This window comes from Balaenoptera borealis, assembly GCF_965194805.1.
Source record: "Balaenoptera borealis genome assembly, chromosome: 2".
NCBI lineage: Eukaryota > Metazoa > Chordata > Mammalia > Artiodactyla > Balaenopteridae > Balaenoptera > Balaenoptera borealis.
Genome location: NC_138867.1, coordinates 128811719 through 128833525, shown reverse-complemented (window position 1 = coordinate 128833525; position 21807 = coordinate 128811719). Strand labels below are relative to the sequence as shown.

General features: G+C 37.8%; 1 protein-coding gene across 1 annotated transcript in view; it reads left to right on the top strand.

The window, feature by feature from the left end:
* Positions 1–21807, top strand: part of LOC309623497 (uncharacterized protein) — a gene marked incomplete at its 5' end in the record, with an annotated part of 114962 nt that overhangs the window by 68078 nt on the left and 25077 nt on the right. Inside the window, 2 exons of the mRNA XM_082380443.1 lie at positions 15358–15634; positions 17203–17304. The remainder of the gene's footprint in view (positions 1–15357; positions 15635–17202; positions 17305–21807) is intronic.

Genomic DNA, 21807 nt, shown 5'->3' with positions numbered 1-21807 from the left:
CACCACAACTAGAGAAAGCCCGTGCACAGCAATGAAGACTCAACATAGCCAAAAATAGATAAATAAAATAAATAAATTTAAAAAAAGAATTTTTGCTTATTAAAAAAAAACATAAAAGAGGAGAAATTGCAACTGATACCACAGAAATACAAAAAATCATAAGAAAATATTAAGAACAGTTATATGCCAAAATGGATGACCTAGAAGAAATGGACAAGTTTCTAGAAACATACAGCCTGCCAAAACTGAATCAAAAAGAAACAGATAATTTGAACAGACTGATTACTAGAAGTGAAATAGAATCTGTAATTTAAAAAACTCCCTGAAAAAAAAGTCCAGGATAGGATGACTTCACTGGGGAATTCTACCAAACACACAAATAATAACTTATACTGAAAAGACTCTTCCAAAAGACTGAAGAGGAGGGAACACTCCCAAAGTCATTCTATGAAGCCACCATCACCATGATACCAAAACCAGACAATGACCCTACCAAAAAAAGAAAAGTACAGGCCAAAAATCTTTGATAAATATAGGTGTAAAATTCCTCAACAAAATAATAGCAGACTGCATCCAACAACACATAAAAAGGATCATATATCGTGATCAAGTTGGATTCATCCCAGAGTCACAAGGATGGTTCAGCATATGCAAATCAATCAGTGTGATACACCACATCAAAAGAAAAGACAAAAACCACACAATCATCTCAGTAGATGCAGAAAAAGCATTGGATGAAATTCAACATTCATTCATGATAAAAACTCTTGCCAAAGTGGATATAGAGGGAACATATCTCAACATAATAAAAACCATTTATGACAAAACCACAGCCAACATAATATTCAATGGTGAAAAGCTGAAAGCCTTCCTGCTAAAATCTGGAACAAGCCAAGGATGCCAACTCTCACCAGTTCTGTTCGACATAGTATCGGAAGTCCTAGCGACAGCAATCAGACAAGAAAAAGAAATAAAAGGTATCAAATGGGAAGGGAAGAGGTAAAATTATCATTATGTGCAAATGACATGATACTCTATATAGAAAACCCTAAAGACTCCACACAAAAACTGTTAGAACTGATAAATGAATTCAGAAATGTAGCAGGATACAAGATTATTACACAGAAATCTTTTGGCATTTCTTTACACTAACAATGAAATATCAGAAAGAGAAAGTTAAAAACAATCCCATTTAAAACCACATCAAAAATATAAAATAAAATGCCTAGGAATAAACCTAACCAAGGACGTTAAAGACTTATACACTGAGAACTATAAAACATTGATAAAGGAAACTGAAGATGATTCAAGGAAACAGAAAGACATCCCATGCTCTTGGATTGGAAGAATTAATATTGTTAAAAGGGCCATACTACCCAAAGCAATCTACAGATTTAATTGCAATCCCTATCAAATTACCCATGACATTTTTCACAGAACTAAAGCAAGTAATCCTAAAATTTATATGGAATCATAAAAGACCCAGACTTGCCAAAGCAATCCTGAAAATAAAACACAAGAACAGCAACAATGAAAAAAAAAGAACAAAGCTGGAGGCATAAGCCTCCCAGACTTCAGACAATACTACAAAGCTACAGTAATCAAAACAGTATGATACTGGCACAGAAACATACACATAGATCAATGGAACAGAATAGAGAGCCTAGAAATAAACCCATATACCTACAGTCAATTAATCTTTGACAAAGGAGGCAAGAATTTACAAGTGGTGCTTGGAAAGCTGGACAGCTGCATGTAAATCAATGAAGTTAGAACACTCCTTCACACCATGTACAAAAATATACTCAAAATGACTTAAAGACTTAAATGTAAGACGACTCCAGACTCCTGATTGCAACAGTGCCCTAGGCCATAGGTAAGCGGGCAGCAGCAGCAGCAGTAGGACCTGGGACCCTATCCCTCCAGCTGCAGAGACATCCATGACTCTGACCCTACATTCCCTCACTTACAGTGGTGGCACCAGCAAACCGAACAACCCCAGAGGCACAATCAGTGATAAGGCTGGCACGGGGTGACACCTCTGTCCAAGGCAGTGGAGGGTGAAAGTGCGGACTCTCAAATAGAATCAGAGGCAGCTCAGGTAAGAGAAACCAAAAAGGTGTGCTATAGCACCACTTACTGGAAATGAAAAGAAAGGCCTCTAATTTCTAAACAACTGAATCATTAAAATCAAGTAGCAAGTTGGCTACTTCAACGCGCTGGCAGAGGAACAACTCATCAAGCAGTATAGTAACAACAGTAACAATAACACTATACCACAAAAAGGTAATGACACTTCTACAGAAACCAAACTTAAAGTCATGAAATATTATGATCTATCAGAGGATTCAAAATAGGTGTCATAAAGAAACTCAACAAGCTACAAGAAAACTCAGAAAGGGAGTTCAGTAAGCTCAGGAATAAAGTTAATGAGCATAAGAAATACTTTACCAAAGAGATTGAAATTCTAAAAAGAACCAAATAGAAATTCTGGAGCTGAAGAACTCAATAAATGAGACAAAGAGTGCATTAGAAAGCATTGGAAATAGAGCAGACCATATGGAAGAGAGAATTAGAGAGCCTGAAGATAGAAATATAGAAATGATATAAATGGAAGAGAAAAGAAAATCAAGATATTTTGTAAAGTGAGGAAAGTCTACAAGAGCTATCCACCTTTTTTAGGAATAGCAATGTTAGGGTAATAGGTATCCCAGAAGGAAAAGAGAGGAGAAGGGAGCACAGAGTTTATTTAAAGAAATAATAGCTGAGGTGGCCAATATAGGGGAATAGGAAGACCCTGAGCTCACCTACTATGTGCATACCAAAATTACAACTACTTACAGAACAACTGTCGATGAAAATGACCTGAAGACTAGCAGAAAAGATTTTCTGCAGCTAAAGATATAAAGAAGGAATCACAGTGAAATGGGTAGGAGGGGCAAAGATACGGTATAGTCAAAACCCACACCGCCAGCTTGGGGGACCCACAAACAGGGGGAGAATCACAATTGCTGAGGTTCTCCTCAAGGAGCAAAGGGTCTGAGCCCCACATCAGGTTCCTCGGTCCAGGGGTCTTGCACTGGGAAGGAGGGCCCCCAGAATATCTGGCTTTGAAAGCCAGTGGGGCTTGTGTATGGGAGAGCCAGAGGATTGTAGGAAAGAGAGACTCCAATCTTATAGGGCTCACACAAAATCTTACATGCTCCCAGACTCAATGCAGGGGCAGTAATTTGAAAGGACCTCAGGTCAGACCCACTTGCTGATCTTGGAGAGCCTCCCAGAGAGGTAGGAGGCAACTGGAGCGCCCTCTGGGGACATAGACACTGGTGGAGGGCACTTTGGGGAGCTCATTCTACCACTGGTGCTGGCAAGTGCCATTTTGGAGTCCTTCCTCTAGCCTGTTAGTGCCGGGGGCTTACCTGCCCACCAGCCTGTTGGCAGCAGTCCCGTGATCCCCCAATCAAGCAGTCAGCCATCCTGGGACCCAACCCCACCCACCAGCGTGCTGGCACCAGCCACAGTACTCCCTGGTCCACATGGCCAAACATGCCAGGACCCGGCCCCACTCACCAGTGGGTTGGCGGCCTCTGCATAAGGCAGGACCTGACAGCCAACCAGGCTCGGGGCCAGCCCCACTTACCTGCTTACCCATAGGAGTCCACCCCACCACAACAGAAGGGCCCATACAGCCCACCTAGGGGGCACCCCTAGAGCATGTAGCTCTGGTAACCAGAGGGGAGTATGCTGCTGGGCCCATTAGGAGTCTCTGACATAAGGCCACTTCTCCAAGTTTGGAAAATGTAAACATCCTACCTAATACATAGAAATAAAAACAGCAAATTAGGCAAAATAAGGTGACAGAGGAATATGTTCCAAATGAAGGAACAAGATAAAAACCCAGAAGAGGAACTAAGTGAAGTGGAGGTAACCACTCTACCCAATAAAGAGTTTAAGGTAATGATCATAAAGATGTTCAGTAAACTCAGGAGAAGAATGGTTAAACACTGTGAGAAGTTTAACAAAGAGTTAGAAAATAAAAAGAGGAATCAAACAGAGCTGAAGAATACAATATCTGAAAAAATACACTAAAACGAATCAATGGTAGAATAGATGATACAGAGGAATGGATCAATGAACTGGAAGGCAGAGTAGTTTCCACCCATGCTGAAGAGAAAAAAGAAAAAAGAATTTTAAAAAATTAGGATAGTTTAAGAAATCTCTGGGATAACCTCAAGTGTACTAACATTTGCATTATAGGGTTCCAGAAGGAGGAGAGAGAGAAAGAGGCAGAGAACTTATCTGAAAAGATAGATAATAGCTGAAAACTTCCCTAACCTGGAAAAGGAAACAGACATCTAGGTCCAGAAAGCTCAGAGAGTTCCAAACAAGATGAACCCAAGAGATCCACACCAAGACACACTGTAATTTAAATAGTAAAAATTAAAAGATAAAGAAAGATAGGAGTTAAAAGCAGCAATAGAAAAGCAACTAGTATGTACCAGGGAACTCCCATAAGACCAAAAGCTGACTTTTCAGCAGAAACTTTGCAGGCCAGAAGGGAGTGGTATGATATATTTAAAGTGATGAAAGTAAAAACCTGAAACCAAGAATACTCTACCTGGCAAGACTTTCATTCAGATTTGAAGAGATAGAGTTTTACAAACAAGCAAAAGCTAAAAGAGTTCAGCACCACTAAACCAGCTTTACAAGAAATGTTAAAGGGACTTCTCTAAGTGGAAAAGAAGAGACTACAACTAGAAATATGGAAATTATGAAAGGAAAAATCTCATTGGCAAAAGCAAACATACAGTAACGATAGTAGATTAACCACTTATAAAGTTAGTAGGAAGGTTAAAAGACAAATGTAGCAAAATCATCTATATCCACACTAAGTAGTTAAAAGATAAAACAAAAAGATGTAAAATATGATGTCAAAAACATTAAATGTTTGGGTAAGGGAGTAAAAATACAAGGTTACAAAAATGCACTTGAACTTAAGAGATCATCAACTTAAAAGAAGTGTATTTACATATATATTTACAGTTATATTTATATATAAACCCCATGGTAATCATAAACTAAAAATCTGTAATAGATACACACACAAAAAAGAGAAAGGAATCCAAATATAATGATAAAGATAGTCATCAAGTCACAAGGGAAGAGAGCAAAAGAAGAAAGGAACAAAAGAACTACAAAAACAACCCCAAAACAATTAACAAAATGGCAATAAGTACATACCTATCAATAATCATTTTAAATGTAAATGGTCTAAATGCTCCACTCAAAAGACAGGGTGACTGATTGGATAGAAAACAAAACCCATATATATGCTGCCTACAAGAAACTCACTTTAGATCTAAAGATACACACAGAGTAAAAGTGAGAGAATGGAAAACCATATTCCATGCAAATGGAAATGAAAACTGGGGTAGCAATACTTATATCAGACAAAATAGACTTTAAAACAAAGATGGTGGGACTTCCCTGGTGGTGCAGTGGTTAAGAATCTGCCTGCCAATGCAAGGAACACGGGTTTGATCCCTGGTCCGGGAAGATCCCACATGCCATGGAGCAACTAAGCCCGTGCACCACAACTACTGAGCCTCTGCTCTAGAGCCTGTGCGCCACAACTACTGAAGCCCACACACTCTAGGGCCCACGTGCCGCAACTACTGAGCCCGCATGCTGCAGCTACCGAAGCCTGCACGCCTAGAGGAAATAAAAAAATACCTGGAGACAAAAGAAAATGGAAAGACAGTGATCCAAAAACTATGGATGCAGCAAAAGCAGCTCTAAATTTATAGTGATTCAAGCCTACTTCAGGAAACAAGAAAAATCTCAAATAGAAAACTTAACCTTGCAGCTAAAGTAACTATAAAAAGAAGAACAAAAAAACCCCAAAGTTAGTAGAAGAAATCTTAAAGATCAGAGCACAAATAAATGAAATGGAGACAAAAAAAAAAAATAGAAAAGATCAATAAAATTAGAGATCACTGTTTGAAAAGATAAACAAAATTGATGAACCTTTAGCCAGATTCATTAAGAAAAAAATAGAGACGGCCCAAACAAATAAAATCTGAAATAAAAGATGAGAAGTTACAACCAACAGCACAGAAATACAAAGGATCATAAGAGATCACTGTAACCAATTACATGCCAATAAAATGGACACCTAGAAGAAATGGATAAATTCCTAGAAATTTATAGAAATTTAAATGGATAAATTCCTAGAAATTTAAACGGATAAATTCCTAGATAGAAACGTACTATCTCCTAAGACTGAATCAGGAAGAAACAGAAAATATGAACAGCCTGATTGCCAGTAATGAAATTGAATCAGTAATGAAAAAAATTCCCAACAAACAAAAGTCCAGGACAAGATGGCTTCACAGGTGAATTCTACCAAACAATTAAAGAAGAGTGAATATCTATCCTTCTCAAACTACTCCAAAAATCTGAAGAGAAAGGAATGCTTTTCAAACTCATTTTATGAGGCCAGCATCACTCTGATACCAAAAGCAGACAAAGACACTGCAAAAAAAGAAAATTACAGGCTACTGTTTCTGATGAACATAGATGCAAAAATCCTCAACAAAATATTAGCAAACTGAATTCAACAATGCATTAAAAGGATCATACACCATGATTAGATGGGATTTATCCCAGGGATGCAATGATGTCAGTCGCTGTTAGACTGAGGAACAAGTCCTGAGAGCAGGTGAGGGGATTAAGAAGAGACGGGGTCAGGAGGGTGGTGTACAAGCACACATACACTTTACTTCCCCCATCAAAACTCTTTTTATAGATTGCAGTAGGCAATACATGTTTTTGTTAAAATCACAAGACAGAATCATCAGGCAGTATTTCCTTAATGTTGAAGTTATAGTACAAAACATTCTGCGAACCAGAATATAAACATGCATGAGAACAGACTGTGATTGCCGAAACATGCCAAGGACAAACTATAGTTAGAGAAACCGCAAGCAACCTCACAGGCCAAGACTCATATCTTCTCTAATAACTCTTCTGGGTCCTGTCAAGAATTAAGCAGGACTTTGCCATGCTTTAAGCTGCAAGGACTGTGTAAGCTTGCAGCTGGTTCCCGACATGTCCCCCTTCCTTATTTTTTAATGTAAGGTGGTAGAGTCCGACTCGGAGTTCTGCAATTGCTCGTAAGCCAGTTCGCAGGAGGACTGGAAAACAACAAATACACAATAATATTAAAATACCAATAACAATTATAGGATAAAGGAGGTTAATAAGAGAACTCGGGGCAAAAGTACGTGTAATCTGGGTAAATGTGTCTCGAGCAATTTCCACTGGATTTACATCTAGGGGAGCTGCATGCTGGATATTTGTGATATCCTCATGTAAGCGAACAATATCAAGGGATAGATTAGAATGAGACCAAATTCCCAATAAATGATTCTTAATCTGAGGCCAAGGCCATTGCGAATGATTATATGGCTTAGAGGTTACATAGATTGCAGAAAATTCTGTATGACAACGCATAGAAAAGGCAGTTTTTAAAGCAGCTAACTGGTCTCCAAGAATAAGAACAACTTCTTCCAGCACATTAACACGACTTTCTAATTTTCTATCAATAGATTCTTGAGTTCCCAAAGCATTAGAGACATTAGTGGCTAAGTTAGTCACAAATGTGGCAGTATGGATACTTTGAGTCAGCGCAGTAGCAGAAGCAGCTACAGAAAAGATAACTGTAATGAGCGCTGTAATTCCAGCTATAAGTAGCCCCAAAAATCGCTTGGGCCATTGTAAAAGAAGCGAAAGTTCATGTATGACCTGCAAACCTGAATTAGAATACCAAGAACCTGTAACATTTACAGGGAGCATAACAAAGGGAGGCTGATGAACAAGAAAAAATCCCCGATTGGATTCCCCCGTGGTTATACAATTTGTCAAATTACAATTATCACAACGTATGTCATAAAACCCTTTTTTTGGAAAACGTACACAGAACCAGTAAGAAAAGCATAGGGTGATGGAACACAAGCCATAACAAAAGCGGTTAAATTCCTAACAGGATGTTGTCAAGTCGCATTCTCTTCATATGGCGGGGAAGAGAGTTCACCATTCGGTCCGGATCCATAATGCAGGGAAGGGAGTTCTCTATTTGGTCCGGATCCATAGAATCTCACCAGGCGCTCAGACACCCAACGAGGATCCTTAGCGTCCCTAGGAAACACACAAGCATGCCCTCATCCCCATATTAGTACAGGATCTGGACCATTCCATTGATTAGTAAGAGGATCCCGCCAACGGACTTCAGCAAAAGGCAAGGCACGAGGATGCCAAAATTTTTCTGCAGCTGTCCTTGCTTATCTACATTCAAAAAATTTAAAGTATATAAAGAATGTCGCAATAAATTGTGCGGGGTTGTGGTATATTCCCCCTTCTTTATTTTAAACCCCGAAGAAGATATATCTTCCCCCTGCTTAGAAGCTTGAAATAAAGCAGTTTGGAGTGGAGAAGAAATACTCACAGGCAGAGAGGAAGTAGAAGAAACAGAAACAGACCCCTGAGCCACTGAGGGAGGCTCATCAGGAACTTTCCCTGGCAAGGAAGAACCAGAAGAATGTGCAACAGGGGCTAGGGAAGCATCTTGAGTAACATCATGTAAATGTTTCACCCAAGTTAAAGCTTGGGCTAGAGCAGTAAATGAAGTTTTATCTAATATAGGAAAGTTTTCAGATCCCGCAGGCACATTTTTGAGAGCTGCAAAAATGCCATCATCAAAATCAGGATTGTGATATCATGCAATATCATGCAGCCTCTTCCTCCAATTTAGCCTCATCCTCTGAGGATAATTTATCATCATCCTCCAGGACTCTGAAGACGGCATGTTCGCCAACAAGGGAGGTGCAGTAAGAGAGACAGGCTCAGGTTCCTCAGACAAATTTTGTAACTGAAGAACAGAAGGAGAGCGGTGTAAAGACGCTGCTTTGAATAACTTCTGAATCTCATGAGTCGGGTCAAGACAGCCCCTTATCAAATTCCAAAGTGAAAAAGTATCTACAGGAGCCTTAGAAGGTCCATGAAGTGAATAGAAAGTTTTCAATTGTTGACCTATTTTTCCCATGTTTGAATATTAACAGTTCCTCCTTCTGGGAACCATGGACAAATTTCCTGTACAAAATGAAGAAAACGATCAAGCTGTTTATGCGTAACCTTAACACCCCAAGTGGATAACATAGAGTACAGTAGCTGAACGAAAAGTTGTCGTTCCTTAGATCCAGTTTGCCCCATTTTTACTCCTGATGAGAATAAAACAGAGAGAAAAACTACATGTAAAACATCCCCTGGCACAATCTCATTCACCTTATGCGTGCACGTGAAGTATCTCCGGGGTCCCTCTCAACAGCCCACATACTCAGGTCCCTGTTCGGGCGCCACTTGTCATTCGCTGTTAGACTGAGGAACAAGTCCTGAGAGCAGGTGAGGGGATTAAGAAGAGACGGGGTCAGGAGGGTGGTGTACAAGCACACACACACTTTATTTCCCCCATCAAAACTCTTTTTTTTTTTTTAACTTTTTTTTTTTAATTAACTAATTAATTTATGGCTGTGTTGGGTCTTCGTTTCTGTGCGAGGGCTTTCTCCAGTTGCGGCAAGTGGGGGCCACTCCTCATCACGGTGCGCGGGCCTCTCACTATCGCGGCCTCTCTTGTTGCGGAGCACAGGCTCCAGACGCGCAGGCTCAGCAATTGTGGCTCACGGGCCCAGTCGCTCCACGGCATGTGGGATCTTCCCAGACCAGGGCTCGAACCCGTGTCCCCTGCATTGGCAGGCAGATTCTCAACCACTGCGCCACCAGGGAAGCCCCAAAACTCTTTTTATAGATTGCCGTAGGCAATACATGTTTTTGTTAAAATCACAAGACAGAATCATCAGACAGTATTTCCTTAATGTTGAAGTTATAGTACAAAACATTCTGCGAACCAGAATATAAACATGCATGAGAACAGACTGTGAATGCCGAAACATGCCAAGGACAAACTATAGTTAGAGAAACCGCAAGCAACCTCACAGGCCAAGACTCATATCTTCTCTAATAACTCTTTCGGGTCCTGTCAAGAATTAAGCAGGACTTTGCCATGCTTTAAGCTGCAAGGACTGTGTCAGCTTGCAGCTGGTTCCTGACACAATGATGATTCACTATCCACAAATCAACCAATGTGATATACCAAATTAACAAATTAAAGAATAAAAATCATATGATCATCTCAATAGATGCAGAAAAACTTCTGACAACATTCAACATCCACTTACGATAAAAACTCTCCAGAAATTGGGTATAGAGGGAACACACCTCAGCATAATAAAGGCCATATATTACAAGCACACAGCTAACATTATATTCAGTGGTAAAAAACTGAAAGCATTTCCTCTAAGATCAGGAACAAGACAAGGATGCCCGCTCTCCCCACTTTTATTCAACATAGTATTGGAAGGCCTAGCCGTAGCATTCAGCCAAGAAAAAGAAATAAAAGGAATCCAAATGGGAAACAAAAAAGTAAAACTGTCACTGTTTGCAGATTACATGATAGCATATATATACATAAAAATTTCTAAAGAAGCCACCAAAAAACTTTTAGAACTACTAAATGAATTCATTAAAATTGTAGGGTACTAGTATACAGATAACCTGTTTCATTTCCTTACACTAACAACAAACCATCACAAAGAGAAATTAAGAAAATAATACCATTTAGAATAGCATCAAAAATTATAAAATACCTAGGAATAAATCTAACAAATGAGGCAAAATATGTGTACACTGAAAACTATGACATTGTTGAAATAAATTGAAGAAGACACAAATAAATAGAAAGATATTCTGTGCTAATGGATTGGAAGAATTGACACTCTTAAAATGTCCATATTACCTAAAGCAATCTACAGATTCAATACAACCCATTTCAAAATCCCAAGGACCTTTTTTCACAGAAATAGAACAAAAAATTCTAAAAAGTATATAGAACTGCAAAAGACTCCAAATAGCCAGAGCAATCCTGAGAAAGAAAAAGTCGGAGATAGCACACTCTCTGATTTCAAACTGTATTACAAAGCTATAGTAATCAAAACGTATGGTATTGGCAGAAAAACAGATACATAGATCAGTAGAACAGAGTTGAGGGCCCATAAATAAACCCATGTACATATGGACAATTAATTTATGACAAAGGAGCAAAGAACATACAATGGAAATAGGATAGTCTCTTCAATTAATGGTGTTGGGAAAACTAGACAGCCACATGAAAAAGAATGAAACTAGGCCACTATCTCACAGCATACAAAAAAATCAACTCAAAATGGATTAAAGACTTAGAGGTAAGACCTGAAACCATAAAACTCCTAGAAGAAAACATAGGCAGTATGCTCTTTGACATTGGTCTTAGCAACATCTTTCTAAATGTGTTTTCTCAGGCAGGGGAAACAAAAGCAAAAATAAACAAGTGAGAACACATCAAACTAACAAAGGAAACCATCAACAAAACAAAAAGACAACCTTTCAAGTGGGAGAAGATATTTGCCAATCGTACACATCCAGTAAGAGGTTAATATCCAAAATATATAAAGAAGTCTTAAAACTCAACAATAGGGGCTTCCCTGGTGGCGCAGTGGTTGAGAATCTGCCTGCCAATGCAGGGGACATGGGTTCGAGCCCTGGTCTGGGAAGATCCCACATGCCACGGAGCAACTGGGCCTGTGAGCCACAATTACTGAGCCTGCGCGTCTGGAGCCTGTGCTCCGCAACAAGAGAGGCCACGATGGTGAGAGGCCCGCGCACCGCGATGAAGAGTGGTCCCCACTTGCCGCAACTAGAGAAAGCCCTCGCACAGAAACGAAGACTCAACACAGTCATAAATAAATAAATAAATAAATAAATAAAAGAACGTGAATTTCTTTAAAAAAAAAAAACTCAACAATAAATTCCATTCTCTATGTCTGCATCTTTATTCCTGTCCTGCCCCTAGGTTCTTCAGAACCTTTTTTTTTTTTAGATTCCATATATATGTGTTAGCATACGGTATTTGTTTTTCTCTTTCTGACTTACTTCACTCTGTATGACACAGGGAGGGGGAAGGGTAAGCTGGGACAAAGTGAGAAAGAGTGTCATGGACATATATACACTACCAAATGTAAAATAGATAGCTAGTGGGAAGCAGCCGCATAGCACAGGGAGATCAGCTCAGTGCTTTGTGACCACCTAGAGGAGTGGGGTAGGGAGGGTGGGAGGGAGACGCAAGAGGGAGGGGCTATGGAGATATATGTATATGTATAGCTGATTCACTTTGTTATACAGCAGAAACTAACACACCATTGTAAAGCAATTATATTCCAATAAAGATGTTAAAAAATAAAAAAATAAAAAAACAAACAACCCTATTAAAAAATGGGCAGAAGAGCTGAATAGACATTTTTCCAAAGACATGCATATGGCCAACAGGCACATGAAAAGATGTTTAACATCACTAGTTATTAGAGAAATACAAATCAAACCACAATGAGATATCACCACAAGCCTGTTATAATAGCTATTATCAAAAAGGCAAGAAATAATAAGTGTTGGTGAGGATGTGGAGACAAGGGCACCCTCTTATACTGTTGCTTGGAATATAAACTGGTGCAGCCACTATGGAAAACAGTGTGGAGATTCCACAAAAAATTAAGAATAGAATTACCATATGATTTGGCTATCCTACTTCTGGGTATTTATACAAAGAATATGAAAACACTAATTTGAAAAGATATATGCACCCGTTCATGGCAGCATTATTTACAATAGCTAAGATATGGAAACAACCTAAGTGCCCATCAACAGATGAATGGATAAAGGTGTGGTATATATATATACAATGTAATACTACTCAGCTATAAAAAAAAATAGAAAATCTTGTCATTAGCAACAGCATGGATGGACCTTGAGGGTATTATTATGCTAAGTGAAATAAGTCAGACGGAGAAAGACAGATACCATGATATCACTCATATTGAAGTATAAAAAATGAACAATAAAATAAATGAAAAAACCAAACCAAACAAAAACAAACATATAGATACAGAGAATGGAGAAGGGGCTGGGGGGGTGTGCCAGAGGGCTAAGTGGGTAAAGGGGATCAACTGTATGGTGATGGATGAAAACTAAATTTTTGGTGGTGAGCATGCTGTGGTGTATACAGAAGTAGAAATATGATGTTGTGCACATGAAACTTATATAATGTTATAAGTCACTATTACCTCAATAAAAAAATTATTAAAATATTCTCTCTCTTTCGTGTGTACATGTGCGCACGTGTGTGTATGTTTACATGCGTGGCATGTTGAACTCACCAAAGTATTCAAGAAAGAATCTGCATTTAATTGCTGTTTAGGAAATAAATTATTAAGGATAGGCTAGGATTTGGGAAAGCAAAAATTAGAAGACGATTCAAGGAGGAGCAAAGATGTCATTGTGAGATGGTATGTACTGGGTGGAATTTATGAAAGGCTGGAATGGTGTTGGAAAGGAGATGGAGACTTGGAGTTTATCGTGAAAGCAATGTCAAGCCATTGAAAGATTTCGAGCTAGGAAGTAACAGTTAATATTAGTCTGTGTCACAATTTCTAAGGTTTTACTGTGGAAGTTTGTAGTTAGATTTAATCCAAGGAATTCATATGTGGGAAAAAAAGATGAAAGAATGGACGGAGATATTTTCGTCTTGCCTTGGTTCGTTTTCTGCATATGTTGTCCACTTTGAAAACATAAAAAAGTATTATTTCTCTAATGTTTCCCCACAGGTTTTATTAGGGTACCCAAGAGGAATTCACATGCCAGGATCCTTTATAAAGCTATCATTCCTGAGTTACTGTCTTTTACCTCTAAAGACATTCACTTGCCCATCCCATGTGGTCATTTTGGGAAATTGCCCCAGTTTATAGTTTTGAGCAAAGCTTATTAATTGGAGAGTTATTTGAGACATCTCCTTATTGTTGCTTCTGAAGTTTTACATATCTGCCAGCAGCAATTACCTCATGGAAAAGTATTTGTTAACTTTCTCAATTAAGAATGTGTTGTCCATTGCACCCTCACTCCTATTTACCAACTTTGATTAAACCTTCTCCCACAAACAATATGTTTGTTAATGCCCAGGCATTTGGATTGTGTTTAGAAGCAGTAACTAATTCATTATATTCAAACTTGGCAACTCTGTGGCAGAATTCACTCACTGCCTCCCCGACTACAGATAGGGTTTTATGTAAATATTTATATAAGAGTTTTGTCTTTATTCATTTAGACCTTTTCAAAACTTTATTAGCTAATTCTGTCTTGGATATTAAAGGAAAATCATTGAGAATAATTTTATTTGGATTTCCTATAATATCTGTGTGTTCTGCTTACTTAACAGAAAAATGTCAGAAACTAATTGATGAGTTTTATCTACTTCTATTTTTATCAAATATGTGAGCTCAAATTATGACTCTCCTTAAAGAGCTCCTTTTCCTGGGGATAAATTCAAAATGGAGAGTTGCTTAGCAGAGCTGTCTTTGTTCTTTACTGTGTTTCACAGGGACTAATAATGTAAAAGAGATAAGACGTGACCAAGGTCAGGAATAGACATTAATATTGAGTACTGACTGCTTGTCAGGTGCAGGCTCAGGCTCCTTCACAAAGTATATCTTAAAAATTGTCTTCAGAATTCAAACAACAATTTTAAGAATATTATCTCTAAAATATTCTGTAATATTAGATATATTAATATATATGATAATGTGTAGTATATATTTATATTATACATCTTATATTAATATATTTTGTATTATATGATAGATAATTTTATAATGTTATACTATAGTAATATTATAATAGACATTAGATTATCTAATATTACTATTAAATATAATATTACTTTGATAAATATTCACCTTCCTTCTTTAATGTGCAAACTATCCTCCCAATCTCCCTCAGGGAGGCAGCCAAAATGCCTATCATTTGGCTTAGTCTCAGAGTCAGCGTCTCATGATAGTTTCTCTATAAGTTTCAGATGTGCCTCTCTTAATCCAGAGACTAAACTCACACACACCTATCCTTCAATGAAGGAAGGGGGACAGGATAACCACTGTGAACACTCCTGTTTGAAAATAGAAAGACTGGGAAGCTGTGGTAATCTCTACATCAGTGACCAGTAATGAATGACTCCTTCCAGTGGTCTCCTCGTTTGGTCTGCTCCTCTTGAATCTTATCTGGCCCCGTGGCTTGCTTTAATAGAATAGAATGTGACACAAGTGCTATTATGTTACCCCTGGCCTAAGACTTAAAAGGACGTGACTACTTCCAATTTTGTACTCTTAGGGTTCAGCCACCATAGAAGAAGTCTGATTATCCTGAGACTACCAGACTCTTAAGGAAGCCTAAGTGAGCCACTTGAAGATGTCACATGAAGGAGGATCAGAGTGCTTTGATTGACAGCCCCACATGAAATCCCAGCCTCCAGGCAGCACCAACTGCCACTGTCTTGGACATTCCAAATCAGCTGCGCCTCCAGTGAGCCATCCTGGATATTCCAGACCAGTTGAGCCTCCAGATGACTGCAGCCACAGCTCAACCCACATAAGGAAGAACTACCCAGGTGAGCTCAGCAAATCCACAGACTCATGAGCCATGATGCTAGTTGTTGCTGATTGAAGCCACTAATTTGAGGGTGACTTGTTACATAGTAACAGATAATTGAAACAGAAGCACACAGAGATCACTGTTCAGAGCAATTCAGAACTTTCTCTTTGTAGATCCTGTGAAAGTTCCTTATCTGTGGGTGGAGTTGTATCTTGATTAAGCCTGATGTGCCTTAATACAATCTCTGTGATAGCTGTGAGGGAGAAGACCTTTTCTGAATGATAAAGATCACAAGCTAAATACCTCTTCTCTGACAAGTATATCTTCTTAGAACACAGGACTCATTCTCATGCTAACTGTAGCATCTCTAACTGTAGCATCACATGACTTAAAGAAAATCACCCTTAATAGACAAGTAATGGAAACATAGTGTATAGCCCAGGGAACTCTACTTAATGCACTGTGGTGACCTAGATGGGAGGGAAATCCAGAAGGGAGGGGATATATGTATATGTATGGCTGATTCATTTTGCTGTGCAGTAGAAGCTAACACAACATTGTAAAGCAACTATACCCCAATAAAAATTAATTAATAAAAAAAAGAAAAGAAAAGAAAATCAGCCTTGCTTTAAAGCTTTACAACCAAAAATGACATCCTTTGGATAATATTGCTCTTACTTTCTGTAAGCTTATATTGTTACCTATCTGCATCCTTCTCCCTCTCCACATAAGAGATTGCTAGATCCTTTGTATAGCAGCCAGCAAACTGAATTTATAAGTCTGAGTGGAAAGCATGTTACTCCTTCCAACTCCCAGCAGATCTCTCCTGCTCTTTGTTACACAGGTCTCAGAGCTTCCCCCACTTATGCCTTCTTGTGCTCATGGCAACACTGACTGGCCCAAGCTTCTCTTTGGCCCTCAGGATCATCCTGCATGACTGCTTCCGCAGGGACACCCTCACACAGATTATCTTCTCAGCTCTCAGGCAAGCCTTCACCTGCAGTTTCTTCTTTAGCCTTTAAGAAATGCATCATGCTGGATCACAGAAAGACTCTTGGGTCTTAGTTCAAGATCTCTGGGAAGCAGATTCAGAGATGAACATTTGAGTGCAGGAGTTTTATTAGGGAGGTGGTAGGGAAAGCTCAAGTTGAACTAAGAGGCAGTGTTGAGAGAGACTTTGTCTGATCCCACAAGGAGCTCTGGAGCTAGAATGGCCTTGCAAAGTGGTTTCAGATTGAAGCAAGTGACTGGGCCTTTGTATGAGCTGTATTCCCTCAGCTTTTGACTACCAGTGGGCAATTACATGTAAATTGCAATGAGATGTGTGTGGGAAATAGAGGACGAGTGGTCCTACTGTGTGCAATGTTATAAAGAGTAGCCGGAACACTAGCTAGGATCATTTTGTCACGAAATGTATGTTATAAATCTTCAGCTATTTAATGGTTTAAACATTTTCCCATTTGTCAATGAACCTTTTTGGCAACAATGAACCAAAGAACCTGAAAAGCTTACGTTTAATAAAATATTGTATAATTAAATTGTGTTCCTTTTAAAGAGAGTTGATGGTGTATGTGCTCCTTACAGGAAATGTTTTCCACCTGCCTTAAGAATAGTAGCAATATCACTGACCCCATGAAAATGAGAAGACACAAATTAGCTGAAGAAGCATCAGCATTTTTTTAAAAAGTAAGTATTCTAAGAAGACTCTAACCAAAGATGATAAATTCACACATTAGGCAGCAGAAGGGGGTTTACATGTCACTTTGTGACACATGTCTTTTTATATAGTCTAGTCACTGTTTTTCTAAAATAGTTTGGCTCATTTTTTCCATCAAGTTTCCTTGAGCACCATTCTAGTGCTACTGTGTTTTCACTGGAAAAACTTTGCCAAGAGTTTGAATGAAGCCAGTGTCATTAGCTGTATCAACCAGAAAATTAGTTAATTCTAATAACAATTTGTTTCTTTTATTCGATTGACACAGTAAAAAGAATTATTTTGGAATTTCATTTTGTTGAGAAATGTTACATAATTGTAACATTTATGAGACAAGTTACATAATTGAAAGTACAAATTCAGCTCAAAACTTTAACATTGACTATAAAATTACAATTGACTCTTGAGCAATGCAGTGTTTAGGGGCGCTGACCCCCCCTCACAGTGGAAAATCCATGTATAACTTTTGACTCCCCCAAAACTTAATTAGAAATAGTTTACTGTTATATGTATATTTACATATATTTTGTGTACTCATGACATACCTTTTTCTTATTTTTTTTTCAATATTTCTAGGCTATGCAGCTCATCTGCAAGTTTTTTCCAATTGTCACAAATCTCCAAAAAATTTTCCAATATTTTTATTGAAAAAACATTGTTGTATAAGTGGACCAGCACAGTTCAAACCCGTGTTGTTCAAGGGTCAACTGTATGCTTTATGATGGTGATATAAATAAAAATATTGGTGTCATAGTGAAAACTATATTCTTACTAAATTAAGAAACACATGGAGAAAATTTCAGTTGTAGTACATACAAAATTCATATTTTCATACTAACAAGCTACAATATTCTACCAAAAAAGAGATTCAACAGTCAAAAAAACCCTTTTTTTAATGTTTTTATATTCATAGGATTAGAGGAGCGAAAATGTTTGTGTGTACTATAGCCAATGTTGAATATAAAAAAATAATTACTTCAGCATGGTTGTACACATTTTCAGTTGGATCCTAAAAATGTTTGAACTTGAAAGAACTAATTTGGAAGTGAATCTAAATGTTTTGCAACATTTTTTGCTGGGTATAGAATCTTAGATAGAAATTTTTCCATTTTAACCCTTTAAAGCTGTCTCTCTATTGACCTTCATTGTTTGTGACCATAAGTTTGCAGTGATTCTTATCTTACTTCTTCTATATGTAATTTCTCTTTTTCCTTTGGATGCTTTAAAATTTCTTTTTATCTCTTGTATAGAATTTTATTACGGTTTTCAACTTGTTTTAAATATTTTCAACAATTATTTTTTCTTTTTTGTCCTCTCCTGAGACTCCAGTTACATGTATGTTAGACTGCTTGATATATCCCACAGGTCCTGAGACTCTGATCATTCTGTAAATTTGTTTTAAAATCTGTCTTTTATTTTGCCTAATGTCTGTTATTACACCTACAATTTCACTGATTTTTTTTCCTCCTTAGAGTTAAATCTGCTTTTAGTTCCATTCAGTGACATAATTTCAGATATTGTATTTTTCACTTCTAGAAGTTCCATTTCATTCTTCTTTATACTGTCCACTTATCTCATTATGTTTATTTTTTAAATGCTTGAACATATGTGTAAAGTCCTTTTCTACTCATTCTGTCATTGCTTTTTCTTCTTTGTTTGTCTCTCCTGGTTACCAGTCACATTTTCCTACTCCTTCCCATGTCTACTTAATTTAATTGGATGCTGGATGTATGATTTTTACATTATTGAGTGACAGATTTTGTTTTATTCCTTTAAAGAGTTTTGGACTCAATTCAGTAAGAATGGCAGGGTATCTATTGATTCCCACTTTTTGTGCAGGTGCCTGGAAATCACCAGGCATCAATATAAGAAAATTGGCCCAATCTGTTCAATAAGTCAGAAACAGAAGAAAGGGACTATGCTAGATTAAGAGTATGATTAAAGTATGATCCTGGAATAGGAAGGGACATAAGTGTAAAGACATTTCAAGATCACGAGAGAAATTTTTAAAATTACTGAAACACAGAGGCGATATTATCGACCAGGATACAAGTTACAAAACAGTAGAGACACTATGTTCTCACTTTGGTTAAAAACCAACACATACAGGTATACATACATGTGTAGAAAAAGATCCACCAAGACATATACTAAGGTGTTAACCTTGGTGGTGATCCCTGAGTGTAAGATTATGGTGTTTTCATTTGCATAAAAATAATGGATGGTGAGGAGATAGAAAGCTGGGGTGATTTTAGGGCTCAGTTTATGTTTCCCTTCCTCAAAGATCCCAGTCCTGTATTACCTGTTGTCCATTGTCTGAAAATAGCTGTCTCATAAATTTTATTCAGTTTACTCATTTATAATGAGAGAACTTTTTGTGTAGCTGTTACCTTTTCATGAATGGAAGTACAAGTACATTAAATGACCTTCCTTTTCAAAATGTGGTGACTTTGGATCCCTGCTTTGTTACACTTAATTATAGGAAACTGGTTTTCTCCAGTTTCAAAAAGCATCATCCTTCAGAGAACAGGAAACACTTTGAAACTCTGATATGTACATTGGGTGAAGAGATGTTTTCTGATGATGGTCACTACTGGGAGGTGAGGGTCCCAAGAAAGTCTGTTGAATTTTTGTTTGGACTCAGGTCACTGGGAAGGAAGGGATGTAGATACTTAGTTGACCGTGGTTTCCTATTCACTGAGCCTGAAGAACAATCCGTTTGAAGTTCTTTCTCAGCATTCCCTCCTTTCCTTCAGACAGTCCTGTCACTATGGAGAGGATCTAGTCTATAATGTGACAGAGTGGACCCACATTTATAGTTTTAATTACACCTTCCTCCAATCTCATATTTCTCCCTTAAGATCCTAGACAATGTAATGGATCTTCTTTCACTGACCACCCTGCAACTGCAACTGATTTCAGCCTTGGACAACCAGAAAGTCACACTGATGTATATCGTAACCCAGGCTAACTGGAGCTTCCTTGGCTGACTACTGGATCTTGCGGTCTCTTAGTGTTGCTTATAGTTTGATAAAAATTCACTCAAGCAAAACAAAACTACATTTCCTACCATTCACACTGAGAGGGGAATGACAACAGTGCAAATTTTTCATAGTTATTTGAAAAGCCTGTGGTATTTGGTATAGAAAAGATATTCAGAAAGTAAAATTGTGTTTTGGAACACTTTTTATAGACACAGATACAAATCCCTATTGTTGCTGGTAAGCCATATCTCACATAGTCATGACTTTAATCATCTATTTTGAAAATATTTAAAATAGTGTAAGTATGGATACCACCACAGCTTTATTAAAATCAGCATCCCTCTTCTGTTATCTGTATCACAACACTTCTTGGAGACACCAATTTTTCAATGTTGAAACAATTATTTTCTCTTATCCATGCCATCCTGCCAACTCCATCTCACTATCTATCTCTCATTTGTCTAACCCTCAGGCTGCCTGCATGGATCATTCCCAGCATGTCACACCCAACAACACCTTTGCAGCTGCCTGGTGGTTCGGTTTGGCTCTGGGGGGTCTTCCCAAGAGTATTCTCTGTCTAGCTTTTGTTCTTTATCTTCTCGGAGAATCTGGTTGTGGGCAGGGGAGTTAGTACCAAATGAGCAATGTGTATTTAGGTAGATAACCTCTATGAATAATTTGTAAAGAGTTTGTAAATTAGGAAACTTTAATTTTCAGTTCCAGTGCTTGATGTTTCAAGCTACTAAAATGAAGTCATTTCCTATAGAAATCCAAGTACTTTCTCCATTGAAGCACAGTCAATTATAAAATATTTTAATGAGGTTTCACTCTATAAGACAAAAATTTAGACCAGGTTCCAGCTAATGAAGTGTCTTGTCCTTTCATTACAAACTCTGTAAAGTATTATTATTACTTTATTGCCTCACTTGCTTCAAATAAGGCATTATTTAAGCAATACTGAAACTCGAGTTAACAGGGAGAGACAGCTGCTCTTGGACACATTTTTTTTGTTTTTGTTTGTTTTTATAATTTCTCAATTCCTTACAGTCTACTTGTAATGGATTTTCTGTTACATTATTGCATTACTGACTTGGTGAATTAATTAGATAACCAAAGTGGAAATGTGAACATATGGTTTCATTAAACCTACAAAATGAAGTCACTGACAAGTTTGTGCAAATAATTCTTCTTCAAAAAGTATTTCCCTAAGGACTTCATGGTAAATTGAAAACTTTTGTTATTGACACTCAGTGCTCTCTGCCAACTCACATATCTAATTACCTTTGTGATGCAAGTGTCCTACAACACTCCCCAGTTGTTTTGTGCCCTGACCTCAAAACATCTACACATAACCACTTCTGGGCATTTGCTTGTATCATATTCCTCTGGCTGCAAAACTTCATCTCTCTTACTTTGTTTCTAAATTCCCTTTATTTATTATTTTGCTTTCTTTATTCTTGTTTTTATTTCCCTTTTTTCTACAATGAATGT